Source organism: Hemiscyllium ocellatum, chromosome 20 (assembly GCF_020745735.1).
Source record: "Hemiscyllium ocellatum isolate sHemOce1 chromosome 20, sHemOce1.pat.X.cur, whole genome shotgun sequence".
Classification (NCBI taxonomy): Eukaryota; Metazoa; Chordata; class Chondrichthyes; order Orectolobiformes; family Hemiscylliidae; genus Hemiscyllium; species Hemiscyllium ocellatum.
In genome coordinates this window covers 58,924,408-58,939,960 of record NC_083420.1, presented here as the reverse complement: position 1 = coordinate 58,939,960, position 15,553 = coordinate 58,924,408, and positions in this window count along the sequence as shown.

Sequence of the window (15,553 nt, the reverse complement as noted above, 5' to 3'; positions counted from 1 at the left end):
CAACACTCCTAGCTAGTGCCTCTCCAGAAACATTACAGAATACTTGCAGGGGGTTAACTATCAAAAACATTCCATTAATTTTTACATAGGTGTAAACAGTATACCTAGCCCTTTAAGCAAAGCCAAGGCAGGGCCTACCTTGCTAATTCTTTAAAGAGAGGATGAAGGCAGGCATTGGCAGTACCTGCTGGTTGTCCAATGTCGGTATCTGTGATGCCAGAATTCCGCTAACACATGTACTTAAGAACACATACACTTTGGGAGGCCAACTGCTCTAGCTCAAATCAAACAATGTGAGCCATCCATGGTCCGCTTGTGGCACAAAGGTAATATTCCTACCCCTGCACCAGGAGGCCCGGGTTTAAGTTCCACCTGCTCTGACATCCCTGGACAGGTTGATCAGAAAAGCAGGCTCAATAAATAAATAAACAAAATTAAAAGTTGTGGCCTGTGGCGCTGCTACTCCAGAGAAAGGAGAGTCAGATTGTGGAGTGCTGTTAGAGTGAATCCTGCTGCCTGGGTTCGGAGATCTCAGGGCCGAGTAATCACTTACTGTGCCTCTGACAGTGTAACACTCTCTCCACTTCATGAGAAATCTGAGGGATTACACCTAAACTGAGAACGTGCACTGATGGAGACTCTTGGCTGGAATTATTTGCTCCCTCAGGTAAATTGAATCAATCTCATGATGCTGTTTGGATAAAGAGCAAGGTGGGGTTGGGGGAAATCTTTCCTTGCTTTCTCGATGATCACTGATTATCCAGTTACCATTGGGTTCCTGTTTCTGGAACTTGCTGTGCACCAATTTGTTGCTACATTTCCAACATGACTACACCTCATCGGCTGGTTAGTGTTGTCTTCCTCTCCACCCCAGAGAGAAGAGAAAGATAATCCAGGATTCCAGGGTAGAGGAGTCCAAAGCTAGAGGGCATAGGTTTAAGTTAGAAGGAAAAGATTTATAAAGGACCTAAGGGGCAACATTTTCACACCGAGGCTGGTACGTGTATGGAATGAGCTGCCAGAGGAAGTGATGGGGATGGTACTATTACAACATTTCAAAGATATCTGGATGGGTATATGAATAGCAGAGGTTTACAGGAATATGGGCCAAATGCTGGCAAATGGGACTAGATTTGATTCGGATATCTGGTCGGCATGGACGAATTGGACTGAAGGGTCTGTTTCTGTGCTGTACATCTGTATGACTCTATTACAAACTGGGACTGTCTCAGTCACAGCTAAAGAGATACTAATAGTTGTCATCTTGGCCCACACCATGAGGTATAGCAGTATACAGCTGGAAATCTGAAAGTGGTAGAGAAACTCAGCAGGTCTGGCAGCATCTTTGGTGAGAGAAACAGAGTTAACCTTCTGAGTCCAATATGACTTTTCTTCAGAATGGATCAGGAGTTGCTCTGAATTGAGGAATAACAAAATCGTTAGAGCCTGAACTGAGTCAAAGGAGAAGTGATGAAAAGAGAAATATTGGGAGGACGTTTCACTATTCTCCCTTTACAATACGTTTATTCAATCCCTTCACTTTAGTTTTTTTGGGGAAAAAAAATTGATTGCCAAGAGTTAATGGTTGACAGTTGAGAAAATATTGTTTTGCTTCATGGCCAGAAACAGTGAGTTCCTGTTGTTGAAACCATTGCACAATAGTAGTTACATGATTGACACTTTTATGTGCAGTGTTCCTGCTTCCTTCTTGGAGATAGACGCTGATTGTACAGTCCGATAGACTCCTGTACAAATACTAATAGAGGCTGAACATAATTTTAACCCTCTTTTCTCTAACTTTTATGTATCTATTCTGTTCACTCCCTGTGCTACCAATCAAGTGTCCCGAAAATGTTTCTCTATCTCCAATCACCTGGGCTGTGTTCTGCCTTCAATTGTAATACTCTTGCTCATTCAACTAATTAAAAGCAAACTGCATGCCCTACCTCCTCAAACCCATTGAATGAGACCTAATCTTGATGTGACTAGGGAAGGGATCGGGCACGAGCGTTGAAAAAAAGAAGGGAGACATGGTTAGACAGTAATGATGTTCATAATGAGCATGTTCATAATGACTGGTTCTCCAACATATTACAAAGACACTACACACTCACCTCAAACACTAATGTTCATTATAATGGAACTTCTACCAATTAATGTTGGCTTTTCAGTGCAGTTTGTCTGTTTTTCTTTTGTGTAACTGTTGCAAAAGACCAGAGGATTTTAAACACAACTTCTCCAGTTGGCACGAGTTGACTCTATTTTTGCAAATGTATCAAACTCATACAAGCAGCATGTCCTAGCCACAGCCTCAGATGAATGAATCATCGTTGGATGTTTCCGTTACTTGTGCTCATTTATGCTCTTCGAGGAGGTATTAAAAGCTAAGCTCGTTCTTAGGACATGAGGGCAATAAGGAGTTCATTTTGAAATGGATTTTTTTTTAACTGATGAGCTGATGTTAAAATGATTTAAAATCGGGCAATTCATAGGTAGTGGGTGATTTCAAATAGCACAGAGCTTGAATGTTATTGAGAAAAGAGAGCATGTTCTTGAACCCTATTGTCTTGCGCTGATGAGGACACAATTGTAAGAATGCTAAATCTCAAAGGTAACAACATGATTATTTTGTGTGAGACTGTATGAGAAGAGGGTGCTGATTGATTAGCCAGTGGATTCTGATTGATAGAGGCAATCGGAATGTACTAGAGAACAGTTTTGCTTGGGACAAATCCATTTTCAGTTGTTTTAATCAAACTGCACTGAGTATTTTATTCTCTTGTGGAATATGGGTGTTGCTGGCTGGGCCAACATTTATTACCCGTCCCTAGTTACCCTTGAGAAGGTGGTGGTGAGCTGCCTTCTCAAGCCACTGCAGTCCATGTGTTGTAGATTGACCCACATTCTCACATTAAGAATCATGTTTTAAAGCTATTTGTTATGTTTGAAAATGCTGCCCAATTGTTCTTGCTGTTCGCAATTAGAACAGTAAAGAGCAAGTTGGACTTTATTGCAATTGTTTGGAGCTCAAGTGTAAGGAAGATTGGATGCATTATACAGGGCTGAAATTGTGTTGCTGGAAAAGCGCAGCAGGTCAGGCAGAATCCAAGGAACAGGAGATTCGACGTTTTGGGCATAAGCCCTTCTTCAGGAATGAGGAAAGTGTGTCCAGCAGGCTAAGATAAAAGGTAGGGAGGAGGGACATGGGGGAGGGGCGATGGAGATGTGATAGGTGGAAGGAGGTCAAAGTGAGGGTGATAGACCGGAGTGTTCCTTGGATGCTGCCTGACCTGCTGATCTTTTCCAGCAACACATTTTCAGCTCTGATCTCCAGCATCTGCAGTCCTCAGTTTCTCCTGCATTATACAGGGCTTTAGGGAAACCAGACTTGGATTGGGGTGTGCTATTTTGGTCTCCATATATATGGAAGGAAGCACTTGCCTTGGAGCTGGAATAGTGATGGTGCATCAGACTGGCTCCACTGATGAGAGAATGGTAAGTGGCTGGGTTAATTGGACCTAAACGCTTTGTTTTTCCTTTGAAGAATGAGAGCAAACCTCATCTAAATCTGAGTGATTGTAACCCCTGGCTGGGGAATCGAAGGCTGAGAGGTCATCAGTTTGGTTTGAGATGGGGAAAAATTCTTGACCACAGAGGGAGATTGTTGCTGCAACATTGAATATATACAAAGTTGAGATTGATGGACCTTTTTTCTGGTGCTTCAAGAGAATACTGGATTATGAGGCATCTGCAGGAAAGAGGGGTTGATGTAGCAAATCAGCTGCAATCAGGCTGAATGGCAGATGAGAGGGGCTTCTATTTCTTCTCTTCCTGGGTCTCAGGTTCAGAGCAGGTTTTGCATTGATGATATACAAATAAGAAGGTTGTGGCGGGTGGTGTGTGTGTTCAAGTGTAAAAAAGTTTCAAAATGAATGAAATCTCTACCACCACACAAAATAACCTTGGAAAAGTATATTGTTATGTTTTATCTTCATTTGTATATTGTAAAAAGCGATTCTGTGGCACTGGACATCCAGAGAAAAAGATAACTTTCCCAGACAGGTTGGAATTCTCAAAAAGCCTTGCACTACAGGTGGTATGGTGGTTTATTGGTTAGCATTGGATATGTATAAACTAGAAAGAGTGCAGAAAAGATTTACTAGGATGCTACCTGGACTAGAAGGAAGGAGTGGCTGGATATGCTGGGACTTTTCTCCCTGAAGCGTAGGAGACTGAGGGCTGACCTTATCGAGGTTTACAAAAACGTGAAAGGCATAGAAAAGGTAGATAGTCAACAGCTTGTTCCCATGGTGGGGGAGTCTAAAACTCAAGGGTATATGTTTAAGGTGAGAGGGGAGAGAGGCAAAAGAGTCCAGAGGAGCAATTTTTTTGTCATAGCGGGTGATGAGTGTCTGAAATGCGCTGTCAGTGACAGTGGTGGTGGAAGTGAGTGCAATTTTGTCACTTAAGAAACATTTAGAATCTACATGGATAGGATAGGTATGGAGGGATATGGACCAAATGCAGAAAAATGGGACTACTTTAATTGTGAAAATGGAGTGGCATGGGCAGGTTGGGCTGAAGGGCCTGTTTCCATGCTGTAGACTAATATGGCTGTATAACACTGTTGCTTCACAGTGCCAGGTACCCGGGTTCGATTCCCGCCTTGGGTTACTGTCTGTGTGGAGCTTGCACATTCTCCCCGTGTCTGTATGGGTTTCCACCAGGTGCTCCAGTTTCCTCCCACAATCCAAAGATGTGCAGGTCAGATGGATTGGCCATGTGGGGATAGGGTGAGTCTGAGTAGGATGCTCTTCAGAGGGTCAGTGGGGACTCAATGGGCTGAATGGCTGTTTTGTGTACTGTAGGGATTTGATGAAGATGGGTCTACACCTGCTGGGTCTTGAGGTCATAGTTTGCAATCTTCACCTTGAACTTTCTCCCTTCAGCCTGCATCGGAAATATCTCCCAATCTCCCTCAAAAGAGAGACCTCCATAAGGAAACATAGCTGCCTGTAAGATCAGGCTGTTAGTGGTTCCTGTGAAGGTAGTGTCTGTTTGCATTGAGAAGGGCAAGCATTGATGTGTGCTCACTTGCTGGGGGATGATGTGATGCCAGGGCAGAATTGTGCAGAGTGCCGGGGACAGGTAATGGACCATTGCCTGGTGTTGTCGAGAGATATAGAGAAATGAGAGATATCCTTGTTGTGAGATCTCTGCACTGAAGTCATATCCTGAAGGCTCTATTCCAGGAGCTGATTATTTTAGCCATGCTTGGCAAATATCCAGATTTATCCTGCAATGAGTGGGAAAGATTACATTCTGTAAAAGCCCACCTTTCTGAGAGGAGACAATGGCCTAGTTGTATTATTATTGGACTGTTATAATGTGGAGATGCCGATGTTGGATTGGAGTGAACAAAGTTAAAAAATCACACAACGCTAGATTATAATCCAACAGGTTTATTTGGATGGACTTTTAATTCAGAGACCCTGGAAATATTCTAGGGGTCCAGGTTCAAATCCTGCCATGGAAGACGGGAGAATTTGAATTTAATACAAGTCTGATGATGATGATGATTATGAATCTATTCTTGATCATTGGGGAAAACCTATCTGGTTCACTAATGTCCTTTAGGGAAGAAGACTGTTATCCTTACCTGGTCTGGGACTCCATGTGATTCCAGAGCCATGGCGATGTGATTTACTCTAAACTGCCAGTTGGGTAGCCAGGCCAAAAAATGCTGGTTTGCCAATAATGCCCTCATCATGTGAATGAACAAAAACAAGAAGGATGCTCGGAGTAGCATTGAAAACCTGAGGGCTATACTTGAAGTCTGCTACCAAACAGCAGCATTGTCAGGAAAGTGAAATAAATTCCCTTTAAGAGGTACGCGTCTGCTTTAAGAAGGCCATCCAGAGGCCCAGTGGCACCCTGCCCAGAAAGTGGGCAAACTTCCCATTGCTAGAGGGATTGGGAGGGTTGGGGGGGTGAGCGAAGGTTGAGATCTGCCAGTCTCATTGGACTAAAGCCTTGGGAGCGAATGTACCATTGGCCTGAAATCACAGTATGAATGTGTTTTGTGCTTGGTCCAACCAATCCTTGCCTGCCCAGATCCTCAGCGGGTTAAAATTACCCCCAAGGTTTAGCTTGTTTTTTCCAAGTATTTCCCTTGGTGTTCATTCTTGCTTAGCTACGCCAGTGTGAAACACTATGGGGCTTTATGTGACCGTTGCATTCCCTGTAAAACAAGGATGTGAGGTTGTTCCAAGGTGACTGGTTTTCTGTTCTTTTCCTCTCTGTAGGAGGCTTGCTTGCTTCCACTCCAATTGGTTTAAAAAAAACACTATCAATGACCCTTGAGAAAAAAATTACATGTTACAAAAGTAACTCTCTCTCCCTCTCGTCTGAATGTGAAGTTGCCTTGCAGTTTGTTAGAATCACAACAAACCTATCCTGTCTGTGTTTAAATTGGCACGGTGATACGAAATATGGGCTATTAGTCTTTAAATCTCATCACTTACTCAAAGCAGTTAAACATGAGCTGTAACACTTTACAATGGCCGCCAAAGTCACCTAATCTAGAAACAGCCAAACCTATCAGTTTGAACACACCAGTCCAACACCGACACCTCCAAATCAAACCTATCAGTAATTACGTCGTAACATAGTAAACAGGAGCCATTCAATCCTTTGATGAACTTGCTGCACCATTCAATATGGTCACAGCTGATCATTCAATTCAACACCCTGTTCCCACTTTTCCACAACCTTTTTCATCCCTTCAACCCTAAGAACTACATCTAACTCCTTCTCAAAAACACTCAATGTTTTGGCTTCAACCGCTTTCTGTGGCAGAGAATTCCACAGGCTCACCACTCTCTGGGTGAAGAAGGTTTTCCTCATCTCAATCCTAAGTGGCCTACCCCCCTATTATAGAGTCATAGACTCATACAGATGTACAGCACGGAAACAGACCCTTCAGTCCAACCTATCAATGCCTACCAGATATCCCTTCCCAATCTAGTCCCACCTACCAGTACCCGGCCCATATCCCTCCAAACCCTTCCTATTCATATACCCATCCAAATGCCTCTTACATGTTGCAATTGTACCAGCCTCCACCACATCCTCTGGCAGTTCATTCCACACACGTACCACCCTCTGCGTGAAAAAGCTGCCCCTAGGTCTCTTTTTTATCTTTCCCCTCTCACCCTAAATCTTTGCCCTCTAGTTCTGGACTCCCCCACCCCAGGGAAAAGACTTTGTCTATTTATCCTATCCATGCCCCTCATAGTTTTGTAAACCTCTATAAGGTCACCCTTCAGCTTCCGATGCTCCAGGGAAAACAGCCCCAGCCTGTTCAGCCTCAATTGCACGCAATATTTCAACAGTGGCCTAACCAATGTCCTGTACAGCCGCAACATGACCTCCCAACTCCTGTACTTAATACTCTGACCAATAAAGGAAAGCATAACAAACGCCTTCTTCACTATCCTATCTATCTGTGACTCCACTTTTAAGGAGCTACGAACCTGCATTCCAAGATCTCTTTGTTCAGCAACAATCCCCAGGACCTTACCATTAAGTGTATAAGTCCTGCTAAGATTTGCTTTCCCAAAATGCAGCACCTCACATTTATCTGAATTAAACTCCATCTGCCACTTCTCAGCCCATTGGCCCATCTGGTCAAGATCCTGTTGTTATCTGAGGTAACCCTCTTCTCTTAAACTATGCTCTCTGGTTCTGGCCTCCTTCTTGCATTCACGCTGTCAAGTCCTGTTAGAATTTAATAGGTGTCTGAGAACCCACCATCATTCTTCAAAACTCCAGTGAATATAGTCCGAACCAATCAGTCTCTCTTCAAAAATCAGTCTTGCCGTCCCAGGACAAAGGTTTATCTCAATAATGTGGCTGAGACTGTTCACCACACACTGAACAGAGCATTCAGGGGTAATTACCTGGGTATTAAGATTGGAAGAGGCAACAGGGTGAAAGTGAGGACTGCAGATGCTGGAGATCAGAGCTGAAAAATGTGTTGCTGGAAAAGCGCAGCAGGTCAGGCAGCATCCAAGGAGCAGGAGAATCAACGTTTCTGGCATAAGCCCTTCTTCAGGAATGAGGAAGGTGTGCCAAGCAGGATAAGATAAAAGGTAGGGAGGAGGGACTTGGGGAAGGGGCGTTGGGAACGCGATAGGTGGAAGGAGGTTAAGGTGAGGGTGATAGGCTGGAGAGGGGGTGGGGGCGGAGAGGTCGGGAAGACGATTGCAGGTCAAGAAGGCGGTGCTGAGTCCGAGGGTTGGGACTGAGATAAGGTGGGGGGAGGGATAATGAGGAAGCTGGAGAAATCTGCATTCATCCCTTGTGGTTGGAGGGTTCCTAGGTGGAAGATGAAGCGCTCTTCCTCCATGTTGCCATGGTCTGGCGATGGAGGAGACCAAGTACCTGCATGCCCTTGGCGGAGTGGGAGGGGGAGTTAAAGTGATCACATCATTTACTGGATCCGCTGCACCCGATGTGTCCTCCTCTACACTGGGGAGACAGGCAGCCTATTTGCGGAACATTTCTTGCCATGGCAAATAGTGGAATTTGAATTCAATAAAAATCGAGAATGAAGAAGAACCAATTAGCAGGAAAAGCCCACCTGGTTCACTGATGCCCTTTTAGGATCGGAATTGCCATTCTTACCTGGTCTGGCCTACAAGTGACTCCAGACCCACAGAAATGTGGTTGACTCTTAACTGGCCTCTGGACAATTAGGAGTGGGCAATAAATGTTACCCTAGCCAGTGACACTCTCGCCTTGTGAATAAATAATAATAAAGGATCTGGATTACATATAGAGTCGTAGAGTCATAGAGATGTACACCACAGAAACAGACCCTTCAGTCCAACTCATCCATGCCAACCAGATATCCCAACCCAATCTAGTCCCAGCACCTGGCCCATATCCCTCCAAACCCTTCCTATTCATATACCCATCCAAATGCCTCTTAAATGTTGCAATTGTATCAGCCTCCACCACTTCCTCTGGCAGCTCACTCCATACACGTACCACCCTCTAAAAGTTGCCCCTTAGGTCTCTTTATATCTTTCCCTTCTCACCCTAAACCTATGCCCTCACCCCATGGAAAAGACTTGGTCTGTTTACCCTATCCATGCCCTTCATGATTTTACAACCTCTATAAGGTCACCCTGCAGCCTCAAGACGTTCCAAGAAAAACAGTCCCAGCCTATTCAACATCTCCCTGTAGCTCAAATTCTCCAAATATGGCAACATCCTTGTAATATCTCACATTGAGCTGGAGCTGAGACTATTAGACTGCAGGTATTGCCAGAACAAAGACTGTTCTTTGAAATTGTTCTGCAGAATGAAAGACTGAAACTCCCCTTCCCTATCAATATGACAGAATAATTAGAGAGTGCCAATAATGGGCCACCTCTTTGTTAAAAACAGTTTCCCCGCAGTGTGCTAGCAGTCAGTGTTCACACATCAAAAACCCTGTCCTCTGAGAAACATGATTTTCACCTTGAGGTTTTTTCCTACAAAAAGCAGTTAAATTCATCACAGAATATATAGGTACCGCTCACTGCGAGGTGCTCAATCTAGGAGCTGATCTCTGTTACAAGTCTTAATATATTTCATAGGCAGAGAATTTTAAAATGAAAGGAACTTAGAGAATCCATAGTACCCACTCTGGATTACATTTTTCATCTTCATGAGATGAGAGCGTGACTGGCCAAGCCAGAGTTTATTGCTCATCCCCTATTGCCCAGAGGGCAGTTAAGAGTCAACCACATTGTTCTGGGTCTGGAGTCACATGTAGGTCAGACTGGGTGAGGATAGCAGATTTCCTTCTCTAAGGGGCATTAGTTAAGGCCTTTCCAACAATCAGCAACCGTCTCATGGTCATCATTAGATTCTTAATTCCAGACTTTTTATTGAATTCATATTCCACCATCTGCCATAGTAGGATTTGAACCAGAAAACTACCTGAGACTCTGGATTAGCAGCCTAACAATAATACCACACGGGGTGTTGCCTCCCTCGAACATGTACACTTTATTGAGACCATTTCAGAGTGCAATTAAGAGTCAGCCACATTGCTGTGGGTCTGAAGTCTCATGTAGGCCAGACCAGGTGTGGGTCGTGAGTGGCAGATTTCCTTCCCCAGTGGACGTTAGTGAACTTGATGTGGGCTTATAGCAATCAACAATCATTTGATGATCAACATTACTGACTAGCTTTGATAAAAGAATTATAAATTTACATTCTCCCATCTGTAGGATTTGAACCCATGACCCCCCCCAAAGAATTAAGGTCTTTGGATGAGCAATCTAATGACAATACCACTACATTAGCATCATTCATTCACCCCATACAGGACCAGTAGACTGTTCTCACCTATTACAGGTTGAATGCTTGCTGAACTGGATGGGTATGTGAATAGGAAGGGTTTGGAGGGATATGGGCCAGGTGCTGGCAGGTGCGACTAGATTGGGTTGGGATATCTGGTCGATGAGTTGGACTGAAGGGTTTGTTTCCTTGCTGTACATCTCTATGACTCTCTGACTCTATGACTCTATGAGAACAACCAGCTCAGCCACATCTCTCACTGTTGCTTCACCATCAACGACAGAACATAGAATTGCTTCACCTGAGAACGAGAATGAATTTCTGGTTTCACTTTCCCCTCATGTTGTGCTTGCATACTTTTGGGACCTTGTAGATGTCAGGATGGTGTTTCAGGTTCTTAATCAGTTTTATATTTTCCTTGAGTGTGTTTGCACTCCCTTCATTTTGCTTACCTCACAGATCTGCCTGCCTTGTTCTTCGTAGTTTTAATACCTTTCATGAACAAATCAAATTGAAAAATCTGCCTGCTTAAAAGTTCAAAAACTCTGTTAAAGCAGTGTCAGAAGTGGAAAGAGAGAAATGTATTGACTCGTCCAGACTGGGTCGTAACAGCCTACACCAAAGCCATGTCTCTTCCTGAAACAAGACATTTCTAGAGCTTGATATGTGGCAACCAACTGACTGAGAAAAGATTAAATGTGCAGTTGAGAGAGTAAAAGAAAATCACTTTAGACAAAAAAGACCATTCAGAAGTGATCCGCATTAACTTCAGGCGAATGCTATCACTCACTCATGAAGGCCGAGAGCTGAAATGACTACAGAGAGTTTGAGTTAACAAAGAGGTTGGATGGTCTGGGACTTTTTTTATTCGGAGTACGGAAGTTTGAGGGGTGACCTTATGTAGGTTTATAAAATCATGAAGGGTATAGATAAGGCGAATGGCAAATCCCGTAGGATGGGGGATTTCAAGACAGGGGGCGGGGGGGGGTCAGCATATTTTCAAGGTGAGAGGAGAAAGATTGAGGGACAGTTTTCATTTACACAGAGAGTGATTCATGTGTGAAATGAATGACCAGAGGAAGTGGTGGATGTGGGTACCATTGTCACATTTAAAAGACATTTAAATTAGTACATGAATAAGAACTGTTTGGAGAGATATGTGCCAAATGCAGACAAGTGGAACTAGTTTAGTTTGGGATTATGGTTGGCATGAACTCGTTGAACCAAGGGGTCTGTTTCTGTGCTGTATGACTCTATGTCTATGACTCTATTTGTTTCTCTAATTCAGGATGTGGAACCATTGAGAGCAGAGTACCATCAGTAACCACAGAAATCAGCATCAGAGTACTGCAACCTTGCACTCCTCAAAACCATCCCCTTCCATCCTCCTCACACAATCCATTCATCCAGTTCAGGAACTGTTTCTCACCTCTTACAGGGTGGACGATTATTTTCTCCTGCTTTAGCTCATGTATTTAAGCTATTCGTTATAAAATGCTTTAAAATCACCTCTGACTGTGATTCGCTTTTTTTGGGCAGTTTGTGACCCTTGGACCAAATCCTGACATTGGCAGCTCTTACGGCGGCACAATGGCTCAGTGGTTAGCACCAATTCCTCACAAGGCCAGGGGCCCAGGTTCAATTCCAGCCTTGGGTGACTGTCCTTGTGGAGTTTGCACATTCTCCCTGCCCCTGTGTGGGTTTCCTCCCACAGTCACAAAGATGTGCAGGTCAGGTGATTTGGCCATTCTAAATTGCCCATAGCATTAGATGCATCATTTGGAGGGAAATGGGTGGGTTACTCTTCGGAGGGTCCGTGTGGACTTGTTGGGCTGAAGGGCCTGTTTCCACGCTGAAGGAAGTCTAATTTAATCTTTATTAATGAGGTTCTGTCTGCAACATCTCATTCACACCTGGTTGGAGTCTAATGGCTGTACTGTCATGTCAACTTCATTTGTACAAGTAAATTCAGTGTAGTACAAAGCCCTTTTCTCTGACGCTCCATGACACACAGGAAAGTCATAGAATCATAGAGCTGTACAGTATGGAAACAAATCCTTTGGTCCAACTTGTCCATGTCGATCGGATATTCTAAATTAGTCCCATTTGCCAGCATTTGGCCCATATCCCTCTAAACCCTTCCTATTCATATAACCACCCAGATGGCTTTTAAATGTTATAATTGTACCCAGAACCTTTCCAAGTGAACAAGTCCTGCTCTGATTTGCCTTACCAAAATGTACCATCTCATATTTATCTAAATTAAAGTCCATTTCCCACTCCTCAGCTCATTGGCCCATCTGATCAAGGTCCATCTGAGATAACCTTCTTCACTGTCCACTACATCACTTATTTTGGTGTCATCTGCAAACCAGACTTCCTGGTAGTCACATCCAAATCATTTATACAAATGATGAAAAGAATCAGCACTGATCTGCACGCACACCGCTGGTTACAACCCCCTCCAGTCCATAGTCCTTCATCACGTGCTGGCCAAATCCCCTGAGTTTCAAAGTCCAACTTCACACTTTGTACAATGTGCATGTGGACAATTGACAATGAGGGGAACCGAGACTATTGCAATGCTTCCATGCTATTTTAAGCACATTTTGATTCATGGTCGTTCTCAGGAAGCATGTGGAAGCTGCACAGGAACTCTTCATAATGGTCTGGTCTGGCTTGCAGAGCCTTGTCTTTTCTGTTGTTTTCCAACATTTGAGCTCACCTTGGGTGTGAAATGATTGAAACTCTTCAATGCTAAATGAATTGCTTCAGTAAGTTATCACTGACCGAATGGGATAAGATGTATTCTGTCCAAGTCCATCCACTGCATGTGTCTTGCTATAGATATGGAGCTTTGATGGGAGGGAGCGATAGAGAGAGAAACAGCAACGGAGAAGCTGCCTGAAAATTGATCTCTACCTCACAACTCTGTCTCTGTTTTGTCTCCTGGAGGTTCCAATAGCATCTGCATCATCTCTGCCTTCCAGAAGTCATCCCCACAAGGCAGCTCTGCCTCCACTCAGCGTCTCAGCCATCTGTCCCTCAGAGCATGCCTTTGCTACACTGCTTTCTGAACCCTTTCAAGGCTCAGATACTAATAGCATTGTAGATATTCTGCAGATAATGGGCCAAATGACCTACCTCCAGCTCCTACATCACGTGCTTTCTGCTCTTTATCTGGGATAGAGTCAGGAATATCTGCTGCTGAGCACTTTACTACCACATATCGTCAACTGGTCGAGGAAGAAATACCCCAGTCACTGGCACCGAGAAGAATGCTGAGACCAGGCAACTGCTCAGCCCCAGGCAGGAGAGGGCCCAATGGCGTCTTTGATAACTTCATCCAAACAGAGTCATGGAGTAATACAGCATGGAAACAGGCCCTTAGGTCCAAACTGGTCCATGCTGACCATGGTGGCCACTCAGCTGGTTCCAATTGCCCACATTTGGTCCATATCCCTCTAGATGGCATGGTGGCTCAGTGGTTAGCACTGCTTCCTCAAAGTGCCAGGGACCTGGGTTCAATTCCCACCTCGGGTGACTGTTTGTGTGGAGTTTGCACATTCTCCCTGTATCTGTATGGGTTTCCTCCCACAATCTAAAGATGTGCAGGGCAGGTGAATTGGCCATGCTAAATTGCACATAGTGTTAGGTACATTAGTCAGTGGTAAATGTAAGGGAATAGGTCTGGGTGGGTTGCTCTTCGGAGGGTTGCTGTGGACTTGTTGGGCTGAAGGGCCTGCTTCCATACTGTAGGTAGTCTAATCTAATCTTAAACCTTTCCCATCCATGTAATTAGCCAAATGCTTTTTAAAGTTTCAATTGTACTTGCCTCAACCACTTTCTCTGGCAGCCCATTCCACATGCACAACACTTTCTGTGTGAAGAAGTTGCCCTTCAGGTCCTTTCTAAATCTTTCTCGTTTCACCTTAAACCTATGCCCTCTAAGTTTTCAATTCCCCATCCCTGGGAAAAAGACTGTATGCGTTCATCCCACCTACGCCCCTCATGATTTCATGCACCTCAATATGGTCACTCCTTAGGCTGCTAGGTTCCAACAAATAAAGCCCTCTCCTGACCAACTTTTCCCTACAACTCAGGCTGACTAGCCCTGGCAACATCCTCATAAATCTTCTTTGCGCTCTTTCAAGTGCTCAGGCAGACACAGGAGCAGCAGGTGGGTTTGCCGAAGGCACTGGACAAACTGGCTGAAAGGTCAGAGGATTTCACCACCACTGTACCATGACGCCTTTGGCAGCTCACTGTCTAGTTGCCTTTGTGGACGTTTTGGCAGCTGCCATGGAGATTCAGGTTCAGCACTCTCAGGGACTGCTGGGAATGTAGACAGACTGCACCTCATCATTGCAGCCACTAGTGCTCAGCATTAACTAGGGAGCAACAAGAGATAAGGGACCTTGATCCCACTCTAGGTGCTTTGGAGCATCTTTCTGTTGTCTGGAACCATAATTCTGGGATCCCGGTGTCCTCTGTCTAGACAGCATGAGTAGGAAGCCCAAACATGACCTATTCAGGAAACCTGATGTGGAGGGATAATCTGTTGGACCTCAGTGGCCCCAGTGGAGGGAGGAGTTTCATCGCAGAAGCAGAGCAGGATGACTTGGTGTTCTGACCTCCACCTCTAGAGAGAGTATTGACCACTGCCCCTCTCTCATCTGCAAGGCATTCCTTGGAAAATGAATGTTTGTGACTCTCCTGCATTTTCGCCACATTGTAGAACATAGAATTTGTGTTGCTGACGTCTCGTCCCCTGTCTAGGTGACATCCTCAGTGCTTGGGAGCCTCCTGTGAAGTGCTTCTGTGATGTTTCCTCCGGCATTTATAGTGATTTGTATCTGCCGCTTCCGGTTGTCATTTCCAGCTGTCCGCTGCAGTGGCCGGTATATTGGGTCCAGATCGATGTGTTTATTGATTGAATCTGTGGATTATTGCCTTGCCTCTAGGAATTCCCTGGCTGTTCTCTGTTTGGCTTGTCCTATAATAGTAGTGTTGTCCCAGTCGAACTTATGTTACTTGTCATCTGAATGTATGGCTACTAAGGAAAGCTGGTCATGTAATTTCGTAGCTAGTTGGTGTTCATGGATGCGGATCATTAGCTGTCTTCCTGTTTGTCTTATGTGATGTTTTGTACAGTCCTTGCATGGGACTTTGTATACTACATTGGTTTTGCTCATGC